Source organism: Lynx canadensis, chromosome A3 (assembly GCF_007474595.2).
Source record: "Lynx canadensis isolate LIC74 chromosome A3, mLynCan4.pri.v2, whole genome shotgun sequence".
NCBI lineage: Eukaryota > Metazoa > Chordata > Mammalia > Carnivora > Felidae > Lynx > Lynx canadensis.
The window spans coordinates 134,345,140-134,358,243 of record NC_044305.1 but is presented as its reverse complement, the minus strand read 5'-3'; the positions used below and the strand labels follow the sequence as shown (position 1 = coordinate 134,358,243).

General features: G+C 46.2%; 1 non-coding gene and 1 pseudogene across 1 annotated transcript; both read right to left on the bottom strand.

The window, feature by feature from the left end:
- Positions 1–248: 248 nt before the first annotated feature.
- LOC115511394 lies at positions 249–401 on the bottom strand (annotated as a pseudogene).
- A 12,112-nt stretch (positions 402–12,513) lies between these two features.
- On the bottom strand, positions 12,514–12,616 carry LOC115511326. Its single transcript, XR_003967995.1, has one exon. It is a non-coding gene; the product is annotated as a U6 spliceosomal RNA (small nuclear RNA).
- Between the last annotated feature and the right edge of the window lie 488 nt (positions 12,617–13,104).

The following is a 13,104-nucleotide window of genomic DNA, read 5'->3' as shown; positions in this document are numbered from 1 at the left end:
CTGGTGCAATTTTGATTGGGATTGCATTGAATGTGTAGATAGCTTTGGGTAGTATTGACATTTTCACAATATTTATTCTTCCAATCCATGAGCATGGAATTTTTTTCCATTTCTTTATACCTTCTTCAATTTCCTTCATAACCTTTCTATAGTTTTCAGCATACAGATCTTTTACATCTTTGGTTAGATTTATCCCTAGGTATTTTATGCTTCTTGGTGCAATTGTGAATGGGATCAGTTTCTTTATTTGTCTTTCTGTTGCTTCATTATTAGTGTATAAGAATGCAACTGATTTCTGTACATTGATAGAAAAGAAATTAAAAAAAAAAAAACCCTGAGGATTAATGAGCTAGACATCCATGTCAATACACTTGATCTTAGCCAAAAGGCCCAGAAGCAATAAGGCATCCATGTCAATAATCTAGATTGACACAGGAATCAATAAAGTTTTGTTTTTTTTAAAGGCACACAAACACAATAAGGGCACCTGGGTGGCTCAGTCGGTTAAGCGTCCGACTTTGGCTCAGGTCACGATCTCACAGTTCACGAGTTCAAGCCCCACATCAGGCTTTGTGCTGACAGCTTGGAGCCTGAAGTCTGCTTCAGATTCTGTGTCTCACTCTCTCTCTGCCCCTGCTCATTCCCTGTCTTCTCTCTCTCTCTCTCAAATATAAACATAAAAAATTAAAAAAAAAAATAAAGCCACACAATAAAGAAGGTCAAAAACCAAAAAGTTGATTCTTGAAAGAAACTAAGAAGATCCATAAATGTATGGCACAACCGCTTGAGAAAGAAGAGGGAAAAAGAGGAAAAGAAAGGACAAGAGCCAAAATGAAAATGCAAGTGATTTTGCCACTTTATGCCAATATCAAAAATTTAGATGAAATTGAGTAAACTCCTAGAAAAAAAACATAACTTACTAGAAGTGACGCAATTCATGTAAATGGATCAATAACAAAACCTTTCCCTCATAAAGAATATTCCAGGCCCAGACGGTTTCAATAGCAAATTCAACCATTCTCTCCCAAAGTCTTCCAGAGAATGGGGGCGGGGGGGGGGGGGGAGGCAGTATCCTCCACAAATTAGAGGTTAGAAGAACCTTAATACCAAAAGTCAATGAGAAATTATAAAACAATCTGATGTTTAAACATAAATGCAATCATCCTGGAAAAAATGCCGGCATTCCAAATCGAGCAGTATATAAAGGAATTGATACATTATGAGTAACCGGGCTTAATACCTGGAATTCAAGACTCATTAGAAATTCCATTAATATAACTCACCACTTTAACAGATTAATGGAGAAACTCCACATGATCTTAATGAATGGATAAAAACAATCTGATGAAATTCAATAGTAATTCATGATAAACATTAATCTACACAAAGGGGATTATGAAGAGAACACCTTAACCTAATAATAAGCATCAGTCAAAACACTACAAAAATCCTAGTACCTGTAGTAAAACAATGAAAGCTTTTCCTCTGAAGTTGTCAACAGGATGGAATGAAGATTCCCATTCTCACTATCTGTTTTCAACACAGCAGCTGTGCTTAGAAGAAGGGTATCCATACGGGGAAAAAAATGGAAAAAAAACTTCTAATGGAGAAAAAATTGCACTGGATGTCTCCTTTCCATCCTGCACAAAAATCAAGTCTATGTGTATTATAACCCTAATTGTGGAAGGCAAAATTACCAAGGTTTCAGAAGATAATATGAAGTGATATCTTCATCCCTTGAAAATATCTTCATGGTTTTAGGGTAGGAAAAGATTTCTTACATAAGAGATGCAAACAAATACATTAAAAAAAACAACAACTAATCATAGAAAAAAATAAACGGATTTTTCAAGAACTAGCATGCATGCCTCTGTCCCAGCTCTAACACAGCTCCTTCTAGAAGCTTTCTCCGGCTCCTCCAAGCATTATGATGCTTGCTGATTTGGTCCAAACTCCGGGAAAAGCCCTTATAATGTTGGAATACTGTATTACAGCTTTCACACCTGTCAGTTAAGCCAGACTTTGGGTTCCCTCGTGGCAGGAAACCTGTCTTATCCAAGTCTATACTCGGAAGCACAGCAAAGTGTGTGGCACACTGAAGACGCACAGCGAATGTATGGTGAACGGGTGTAGACGGAGGAGTGCAGGTATTGACCATGCTGCATTCACCTGTGCACCAAGCAAAGCACTATTAAGAGCCTGGGGGGGCTCTGCAAGCACTTGCAATAAAAGGACCCTTTCAAATGCCCTTCCCGGAGATACTGAAGACACCGTGTGTGTAAAATCTACACAGAGAATGTGAACAGGGCTCGGTACTTGCTCACCAAGCCTTTGAGTTGGGATGCTTCTAACGACGACACAAACCCAGCTTATGGAAAAATGTGTTTTTGTGTTCAAGTCCTCTGGGTTTTCACGGAAGTGGTTTGGCTGGGTACACAGTGTGTGCGTTCGAACTGCTGGAGCTCGCTAGATTGCTGTGTTTAATTGGGCAACAGCTGGCGATAATTTTCTGTGTATGGAGGGAGGGATTCAGTGACTGCTTCACTTTGCATTGTGTTTCATTATCTTTGTTTCTGCCCTTTCAGCTCTTGTAACGGGCCGGAAAGGAGTAGGGGCAGAGGACTGAGAACCACAAATGAGGCAGAATCTTGTCATCTGCAAGCCGGGTGACGTATGATGTTCCTGCAGGAAAGGTCTTTGTCGGGAAGTCCACTGACTCCCGAACGCTCAGCCCCCCCCAGGTACCTAGAGATCACCGGATTCAATGTCATCCTTTGGCAGCCTTTGAAACAGGTGAAGGGACCTCCCGGAAATCACCCAGCAATGCTAGCAGCTGAGCAGGGACGAAAGTCTCTCCCTTCACCCCCAGCCTTCTTCCTCAAACACCCCCTCCACCTCTGCCATCCTTGGCCAAGCGATGGAACGTCTGGAAAACGGCAGTCCTGGCCAAGGGTGGTGTTCTAACCACGAAGTCCTCTGGCTCCGCCCAGTGACTCTGGCGGCCACAGCAGAGGTCTGGAAACAAAACAGAATGCAAAAATCCCCACGCACATAAGTGATCCTTTCCCCCTGAGAATCAATTAGTCAATGTTGTAAAGCATTTACACAAATGCTGTGTTATTACCGGGTGATGGTAGGGCATGTGCTGGCTGAGTGTGTTAATGGGAACGCTCACAGTCCGGAGACTGCTTGTCAATCCACAAGATGCCCAAGAGAAAACCAGTTCAGGGTTGAAGTCGTTAGAGGAGGAACAGTAGCAGTTCATCATTAGAGGGTAATGGGACTCAATTTACCCCAAAGGCTCCATTCATCCCGGCAGCCAGGAACCTGGTGCCAGGCAAGTAAACTTGGCCCTGGCTCCCTCGGCTACTCCCTTTATCCTTGTGTATTATCTGCAATTTCATGTCACTTCACATGATTCACGGAAACAGGCAAGGGATATATATATATATATATATATATATATATATATATATGGATAATAAATCAGCAAAGAGACTGAAAGGCAATGAAAATAGATGGCATATCAAAATTTTAGAGCAACAACTCTCCACTGGTTTCTGCTGGGCACAGGATGTGTCCTGCCTCGTGGCCCCTGAACTGCCATTTCCACCCGGGCCCTAGAGCATTCTCTGGGTCCTGGTGACAGGCGAGGGGACAAGGAGTCCCAGCAGCAGGAGGCAGGTGTGACAGGAGACCCCAGTGCCCTGCCCGTCTTCCCCTCCAGCTGCCAGCAAGCAGGAGAGCAGCACAACCACACAGATGACGGGGGCTCCATACCCCTGTGGCCCGCTGCTCTGCTCAGACACCAGGTGAAGGCAGGTTAACCACAGCAAACATCTCAAGCCACGGCTGCTCTGGGGAAGGAGGATGACCCTGGGCAGAGGTAAGGGGGGGACAGTAAAGAAAGCTCGGGGGGCCTGGTTACCAAAGAAAAGTCACAAGCTGTGGATTGAAGGAGATTAGCCTTTAGGTGGAAGGAAGTCAGGGAATGATACAACAACCTGGAGGGAATGTGTGGTAGCAAAATAAATTTACACTTCCTTTAACGAGGGATATGGTATTTATGTCCTCAGACAAAAAGAAAAATCCAGAATATAGGGCAAAACATGGCCAGAAAAAACTTACTTTTGAGCAATTGATATAAATATATATATATCCCTATATATATATATATATATATCCATAAATATATATATAAATATAAAAGTATATATATATATATATATATATATATATTTTATATATTTATGGATAGTGTGAATCTTCAACTGCACTCTTTCCCTTTTTGCTTTGGTTGCCGGGTAAAGTCCACGTTTTAACTTGCAACCCAACTTCACGAAAGTCAGGAGGATTTTATAGCAAAAAGTCCCATGGCAAACTACCCCTCTGGTTTCTTCATACCATTTTATCTCTCTTTTCACACTGACTTTTAAAAGTCCACCTATGTATTGCCGTGTTATCATACCATAGTATTGTAAGCCATATCAAAAAAATTTTCGGAACAAGGCAGAACAGAAATAGAGACATGGATGCTGGCAGCACTTCAAAATTAAAAAAAGCAACAACCAATGAAATGAACAAGCCTGGAACCCACACACGGGGCCAGGGAAGGACCATGGCGTGAGGCCCCCCTGTAGTGAGGGGTTCTAGTCCCCTGAGTGGCCAACCTCACAGTGCTGACACGGGGCTGACTGTGTCCCCTCCCTGGAGCCCAGTTGTGCCAAGTGTGAAAATGGAAGGGCTTATTGACATCACTGATAACAATCCCCAGCAAATGTAATAATCGATGATTTGACATTTGTGCAGCTTGTGTGCACCGCCCCGGGGGGAGGCTGGAGTGTGTGGCCAGAGCCACCCTACCATTGAGATGCTGCTCGAGGAAGGAGGTGCTGGAGACTGACTGAAGGGTAAGTAGAGGTTGCAAGGGCTTGATTATTCCAATGAGGTAAGAGTTGGCTTGGGAGTTGGCACTGAAAAGTGGAGAGATAGGAATTTGAGCTTCCGCTTTATTGAACTCACAAGATCCACGGGAGAAACAGCAAAACTCTCCCTGCAGGACGGAGAGCTGGCTAAAGGCATGCTGTTCAAACCTCGGGGTTTGGGAGAAGCATGGCTGGGGAGAGGAGTCGCACCCCTCACGGTGCCTCACACACAATGGCCACCCTCTGAGATATCCCAAATGGAAGCCCAGGGCAGCCATCACGCGTCCTCATAACCACGACATGATCACAGCTCTGGGGACACAGTCAGAATGGGTGTCTTGGGGGTGGGTGGAGCCTGCGTCATAGGGAGCGGGGATGTGCAATTACGTTCCGTTTGGAGAACCCAAAAGTGTGCCGCAGAATAACGTTCACCATGGTGACGTGGTACAATTATGTGTTTTGATATTTTCTAATAACATGGTGAGATGGATGGAGCTTATTTGCTCCTTTGGGGCCTAGAAGACCCACAAGGCAGACAGAGGAGATTACCATCTTATCCGTGGCTCTTCGTGGACACATCGAAGATCTACATTGATTCATAATAAATTGAACCAAATAAAAGTTTGGCTAAACTTGACCTCACTGCCACGTTAGGCCAGGAAATCTGGGATTTCTGCAAATAGGCTGAGCAAGGCCAAATAAAGATCAGTATTTCTAACCTCAGAATCCATGACCACTTTATCAATAAATGGTGGGTGGTGCCACCCCTGGATTACTGCGCTCCGACCCTTAGCATAGCACACCTCTTATCCTACTCGAGACCAGCTTGTCCTGTAAGGGGGCCAACCCAACCCAGGATCCTGTGTGACCCACAGAGGGATCTGAGAAAAGAGGGACGAGCACCCGTGTCTTGGGACGCGTAGCATTTCAGAAAGACAACAGCACGTGAAGATACTGGAAGCAATGGGAAGCACGGGGACATGCAAGATGGCGGCACCCGCCCTGTGTGCAGTGGGCGTGACGGTGTATGCCAGGTGCCTGGTGCCCAGGGAGTGCCCACCACACGCTCCTCTCCTGTGCTGCCCCTTCCCAGACTCCGGAGAGTCTGAGCCCCTGCGGGCCCTCGCCTGCCCAGGCCTCTTCTGACACGGCTCCCCCCAGGGAGCCCCCAGGTCCCTCGGGTGTTTAGTCTGGGTGATAAACGGGAGGGCGGGCCTGGGGGAGGGGACGAGCTGGGACGAGGTGTGCCGTGAGATGTCACCTTGTCAATACTCAGAAAGTAGCACCCTTTCAAAGGCCATAAATGTTCCTCAGTGATAAACAGTGTTGGGAGAATAATGACACATCGGGGTAATAATGACACTTCCTCCACTAAAGTGTTTAAGGACACTAGATGGTATTAAAGCCGCCTGCACGGGCCCCAAAGGGAACTCATTCCCTGCCCAGAGACAGACCATGGGCACAGAAAAGCTTAGTTTTTCTGATGCCCTTTCAGGGCTGGGCCTGACTTGTTATCCCTTCCCGGTGGTGGATGGAGAGGGTGCGGGGAACACTCGGGCCCAGGCTCCTGGTGGCACGCGGGCTGGCTTGCCCAGTGGGTAGGGGCACAGTCAGAGGAGGCCAGCAGGGGGGTTCTTTGGCCCAGGTCAGTAGTGCAGGACAAGGCCAAAGAGATAACGGGAAGAAGAGCAGTGGGGGATCGGCAGAGACGGTTTGGGGGAATTCTGATGTAGGACAGAAACCACTGTGATTCCGGCGAATGGGTTCATTCATTGCACTGGAGACTCAGCAAAAGTCTGGAACCCTGCAGAGTGAGACACGGGGAGACGAGGCAGGCCAGCGCGGCAGTGTGTTCCTGGAGATCATGGCTCCTTTGGAAGACTCAGGACAGAATTCCTGGACCTTACGCCAGGGCTGCCTAAGCAAAACCAGTCAAACTTCATTAGTCCGCTACTCTGAAAAAAACGAGTACAGAGGTGGTTGCTTAGTTGATTCACACGACCACCATAAAATCTGCAGTAGATAAAGCTTTTTTTTTTTTTTTTTTTCCTTACTGCTGGATCATTTCTGCATTTCTTCTACATTTGCCCATGATTTTCAAGGGTGGGACCAGGTTCAAGTCCAGCATAGAACTTGGTATTAAAAGCACATGTGACCCGGGCCACCTCCAGCTGCTCATTCCACAAACCCACCAAAAGACCCCAGGAGTGTCTCCTTAGGAAATCAGTGGGCCAGGACAGGTGAGGCATTGTTCTGTCCTGATTTTAAAAGTTTGTGCTTCATGAAGGCTTTCTTGTCTCCCAAAGAGCTCCAAGACGGTGGATTAAATAAAATATATGTTTTGTAGCAAAGATTCTACTTTCCAAAGTTTTGGAAACTTGGACTATTTCCTGCTAAATTAGAGATATGTTGAATCCGGTAGAGTGTGGGATAACAGGGTGTAAGTGACCTGGTAAAATAATTTAATACATTTCTGATACCCAAGAAAGATAAAAAAAATTCTCAAACCATTGCCTGAGATCTGTTGGAACCGATATTACTGACAGTCACAAGGTATTTATACTAACTATTCAGGAATCTTTTCTTTGGCTGTATTTTATTTTCCATTCCCTGCAGTGATGAGCAGATATTGATTATGATAAAATGGTCCACACACATAATCCCAGTTTTTTAAAGTTTTTGGCAAATGTCAAAGCAAAGAAGAACATGAACGGTTCTGTAAGAAATGTATTCCTATTGTTATTTTCACACACTTTTAGTTATTAAAAAAAAAAACCAATTGGCCTTCTTGAGTTACTGTAGTTCTGAACTTACGAATTTTTCTAATCCTGTTAAGAAGTTTTAGGGGCGCCTGGGTGGCGCAGTCGGTTAAGCGTCCGACTTCAGCCAGGTCACGATCTCGCGGTCCGTGAGTTCGAGCCCCGCGTCAGGCTCTGGGCTGATGGCTCAGAGCCTGGAGCCTGTTTCCGATTCTGTGTCTCCCTCTCTCTCTCTGCCCCTCCCCTGTTCATGCTCTGTCTCTCTCTGTCCCAAAAATAAATAAACGTTGAAAAAAAAAATTTTAAAAAAAGAAGTTTTAAATGGAAATACGTCAATATACATTTCCATATGCATGTAGGACTCTGTGTTAATTAAATCATCCATTCAATAAACAAATACTGGCAACAAATACTGGGTGCCTCCCATGGGCAGGCACCGTGCTGGGTGCTAAGATGACTGTCCTTGCCAGACATGACAGAGGGTGCTGTTTCCACGGAAGGATAATAAACTTGGAATTGAACAATTTGCGTGGCTGAGGCCACATGATTCAAGGGTAGTAAGCCTCGGTTTTCTGGATGGTTTTCAGCTACGGTGGAGCAAAGCTGAAGAAAGATGACAGTAATTACAGACGGTGTCACGAAGACAGGAGTTAGCGTGGCCACCAGGGTTTCGTCGTCCCCCGTGCGGATCCTGGTGTAGCGGCCTTCCCCGAGACAGTTGTGACATTTAGTTAGCAGCACTGGAAGGTCATAACGTAACAAGCTTTCCCAGAGTCGACCACACTTTTTTTTTTTTTATTAAAAACTGACCTTTATCTGTAGGACTTTATAACCCTGAGAAACAAAAAAATCACATTAGCCCTTTCCTCAAGAGATCTAAAAGTACATGCTTCTGATCTTTGTATGTCTTTTCGTTTCCATCTAAAACAGAGCAAAATGAAAATTTTACGAAGAAATGAACTGAGAAGTTGCCGAGTGACTAGCAGACGTGAAGAAGAAATAATCCCTGGGTGAGATTCTGAACGTCTGAATGTCTGAACGTCTGAACGGAGGTGGCCGCTCCCGGAGTGAAAATCACCCGGGCGGACCCGGAGAGAACGTCAGAAGCAGGGTCATCCGTGTTCGTCACACGTTGGGAGCAGAAAAGAGGAAGACTGAGGGCCTCAGCGGTGCAGCTTGGGGTTCATGGCAGAGAGGAACGTGAGAGGGAGTGGGGGAACTGTCTCAGGCAGGAAGATCGTGTCTTTGGTGTTTGAAATTAATTTTCAAGACCAGGTGCCCTGTACCTCATTCTTTTGGGCATTTCCCCCCAAAGTACTTCCAATGCACACGTCCAGCTGTAAGGATCTGGGTGCACATCACATGACAATCCCTCAAACATTTTATTTTACTTGAAAAACTTGCCTGAATCTAGAATATTCTTTTCTTTAAAAAAATAAATAAATGTTTATTCTTGAGAGAGAGAGAGACAGAGAGAGAGAGAGAGAGAGAGAGAGAGAGAGTGTGAGCAGGGGGAGAGGCAGAGAGAGAGGGAGACAGAGAATCCGAAGCAGGCTCCGGGCTCTCAACGGTGAGCACAGAGCCTGACGTGCGGCTCCAACTCACAAACCGCGAGACCATGACCTGAGCTGAAGTCGGATGCTTAAACTACTGAGCCACCCACGTGCCTGGAATCTAGTATATTCTATATACAGTTGTGTAACTGTGTGTGTGTACATATATCTTAACTTCAAATTCATGCCATTGTATTTCCCCCAACTAAAGTAAAATCAACTCTTAATCAAGTTGTGCAGCACATGTCTGTCGTTGTAAGTGCCTCCCAGGGATGATGTGGGCTGTTCCCTCGGAAGAAGAGTGCAGACAACTGCAGAGGTGATGCCCATTCGTGTGGGAAAGAAGGCTACAGGGAGAGCCGCTGATACATGTGCAAAGGGAAGAGACCAGGACGCTGGGGAAGGGGAGAGCGACCAGGCCACAGACTATGGGGATCAACCTGGAAGGCTCAGGGAGAGCCGCTGGATGGGAGGGGAAGGACCAGTGATGGTACAAAAGGTTGACACGATCCAGAAGAATGAGGACGGATGCTCTAGACCGTGTCGCCCCCAAATTCATGTCGAAAGCCCAACCCCCGATTAGGGGGGTTAGGATGGTTAGGATGGTTAGGAGGCATCTGGAGGCGGGGCCTTAGGGAGGCGGTTAAGCCATGAGGGTGGAGCTCCCACGATGCCCTTCGTGCCGCTAGAAGTAGAGAACCAGAGACCTTGCTTCCTCTCTCTCCTTGCCACGTGAGGAAAGAGTGTGAAGGCAACAGTGTGCAAACACTGTGCCAACAGTGCAAACAGTGTGCAAACCACAAAGAGAGCCTCCAACAGAAATCAGGCCCGTCATCACCTTGATCAAGGACTTCCAGCCTCCAGCGCTGCGAGGAGCCCCCCAGCCTGCAGGATTTTGTTACAGTGGCACGAGCAGATGAAGAAAGGATCTGGCAGTGGGGGTCACCGTCGACAGAGTGGACAAGGGCTGGGTGGGAGGCAATGGAGCAAATCCACGTGATTCGTTTGAGACATTTGCTTTCGAGTTCAGGGGGAGTGGGAGCAAGGCAGGGGGTGGGGGGCACAAGCGGGGGCACCTGCAGCATCAGGCAGAGCACCTCTGAAAGCTGGTGAATTCAGGAAGCCATGGAGGCCGGAGGGGCCCAGCACCAGGCTGACAAGTCCCCATGCCCTTCGACCAGCTCTGAGGTCCTGGTCTGGGCCCCTCAGATCTTCTGGGAGCACAGAAGGAAGGACCCTCGGAGCAGAGGTGCCCCCTCGTTGAGCATTGAGCATGTTCTGAATCTCCACATTGAAGCCTCCCAGCAAGCCCACAGGGGAGGTACGGATATGACCCCTTGTTTCCAAAAGAGGGAGCTGGGGATTAGCAAGATTCAGAAATTCGACCGGGTTCCAGGTCAACAGAGACAAAGTACTGAAACCCAGTTTGCTCAGAGACTCTAACCTCCAGTTAACATTTTCTGTGTTCTCAGTTCTCATGCCCCTGGAAGGACCCCATGCTGGCCTCAGGGACCCAGTTGTGTTTAATTGGGGCCACAGAGCTACAGAGCTGTGCCTCTGAGGCCAGACCCATCTACTGAGACATGTGTCTGGAGGTCTACAGAGGTGTCCTTCTGTCCTGTGGATTTGTGTCACTCCAAATCGGCGATAGTACAGTGCAAGAAACCCACCAAATTGGGGCTCACTCACTGGCTTACAAACATGTTTTGGCCAGTGCTGTATTTTATTTGAATAGTTAACGTGAATGTTTCTAGGCAGGATACGTGCCCTCTCCTTCCATCTCGGCCATCTTGATCCCCCAACCCGCACCCCAGAAGCTTCCCCTCCATTCCTGCTACCCTCTGTGCACTGAAGGCATTTGAGTTGACGGCCCCTGATTAAATTAGTGCTGATCTATTCACAATCATTTTATTACATACTTAATACAATTCAAAAGAAGATCTTCCAGATCAAAAGACCCCCTCGCTCAGGTAAAGGACTGTGATCACATGTATAAGACACAGGTTTTCCCAAGAATATTTTGCAAAAGTCTGGTCAGCAGAAATGCCTGGTGGTTTTCTCTATAACACACATAAACCACAAGTAGGATAGCTGCTTCTCAGCTGATGCTAAAACAAACACAATACTCCCCCCAAATGAACTGGGGTAAGTAAAATTTTAGAATGTCACCGAAGATGTGTTTCATAATAGGTAGAAACAGAACAGAACAACAGAATGGCCTCATTGTTCAGACTAATTTTTTTTTAAGTTTTTATTTAAATTCCGGTTAGTGAAACACACAGTGGAGTATCAGTTTCAGGTATACAATATTGTGATTTTACACTTCCATCCATCATCGGGTGCTCTTTATGGCAAGTGGGCTCCCTAATCCCCGCACCCGTGTAGCCCATCCCCACCCCTCCCCCCTCTGGTAACCATCAGATTGTTCTCTATACTTAAGAGTCTGTTTCTTGGTCTGCCTCTCTCTCTTTTTTCCCTTTACTCATTTGTTTCTTAAATTCCACGTGTGAGTGAAATTATATGGTATTTGTCTTTCTCTGACTTTTTTTGCTTAACATAATACACTCTGGTTCCATCCACATCATTGCAAATGGCAAGATTTCATTCTTCTTTATGGCTGAGTAATATTCCATCGTATATAGATATCATATCTTCTTTACCCATTCATCAATTGATGGGTGCTTGGGCTTTTTCCATAATTTGGCTATTGTAAATAATCCTGCTATAAACATTGGGGTACATATGATCTACTTGAATTAGTATTTTGGTATTCTTTGGGTAAATACCCAGTAGTGTAATTGCTGGATTATAGGATAGTTCTATTTTTAACTTTTTGAGGAAACTCCACACTTTTTGCCAAAGTGGCTGCACCAGTTTGCATTCCCACAAAGGCTGCAAGAGGGTTCCCCTTTCTCCACATCCTTGCCAACACCTGCTGTTTCTTGTGTTGTTGACTTTAGCCATTCTAACAGGTGTAGAGTGATATCTCCTTGTAGTTGTGATTTGCATTTCCCTGATGATGAGTGATGCTGAGCACCTTTTCATATATGTTAGGCGTCTGTATGTCTTCTTTGACAACATGGAATGCTTGGGGCACCTGGGTGGCTCAGTCGGTTGAGCACTGAGTCTTGATTTTGGCTGAAATCATGATCTCATGGTTGTGAGATTGAGCCCTGCTCTCGGGGCGGGGGTGGGGGGGCTCCACACTGGACATGAAACCGGCTTAAGATTCTCTCTCTCTCTCTCTCTCTCTCTCTCTCTCTCTCTCTCAAATAAATAAATAAGGAATGCTGCACAAATTTTCAGGTCATCCTTGGGCAGGGCTGTGCTAATCGCTGTATGATTCCAATTTTAGTGTATGTGCTGCCGAAGCGAGCACCAGACTAATTCTTTAAAACACTTCACAAATCGGGAGACAAAAGGTTTGTTCATCCCCTACAACTGGCTTTGGGTGCAGTGAGCAAACCATGTACTACGTGGGATCTGTGGGAAATGTGGGAAAGTGAGACGATAAAACACTTAAGATGCCCCTTTACTTCTAGCTGTGTTCTAGTATCAGGAAAGGACCTGGAAGTTAAAGAACAGAATCAAAACTGGATCTGAAACCTGGTCCTCTCGTTGAGGAAGAAGGGATGGCAGTATTCGAATGTCTGCTGTGCTCCTGGAACCTGGCACCCGCGGGTCATCCCCGAGAGACCTTGGAGCTGCCTAGTCCTGCCGTTGCAAAAGAGCATATGCACGCTGAGGACAGAGGGCAAGCCCGCGCTAGTTGGCGGTGGGGTGGGCACTACAGTCAGGCCTCTGGGGAACCACGGCCCACACTCTCAGCGACCACACCCCAAGTCTATTTGGATTGTTGCAATTCGG